This window comes from Penaeus monodon, chromosome 29 (assembly GCF_015228065.2).
Source record: "Penaeus monodon isolate SGIC_2016 chromosome 29, NSTDA_Pmon_1, whole genome shotgun sequence".
In the NCBI taxonomy this organism is placed as follows: Eukaryota; Metazoa; Arthropoda; class Malacostraca; order Decapoda; family Penaeidae; genus Penaeus; species Penaeus monodon.
Genome location: NC_051414.1, coordinates 37605534 through 37605806, shown reverse-complemented (window position 1 = coordinate 37605806; position 273 = coordinate 37605534).

Sequence of the window (273 nt, the reverse complement as noted above, 5' to 3'; positions counted from 1 at the left end):
TCAATGATTTCTCTCCAATCGTAATACGACAGACCAAAATTTGCCGCTAAAAATTTTCCTTTTTTGAACCAAACGAAATTTTAATGAACGGAATGGTAGGTTTTTCCCCCTTTTGAGAAGGTAATTAGATTTAAAGGGGCGTTTTTGGTCCAGCCCCCCGGGGAACTTTTTCAAAATAACGGTTTTAGCGAGCCCGTTTATTTTTTTTTTCGGTTTTTGAATTTTCTCTGTTTTGGGAAATATTTTGTGGGGGTGGGGGACGTTTAGTAGTTT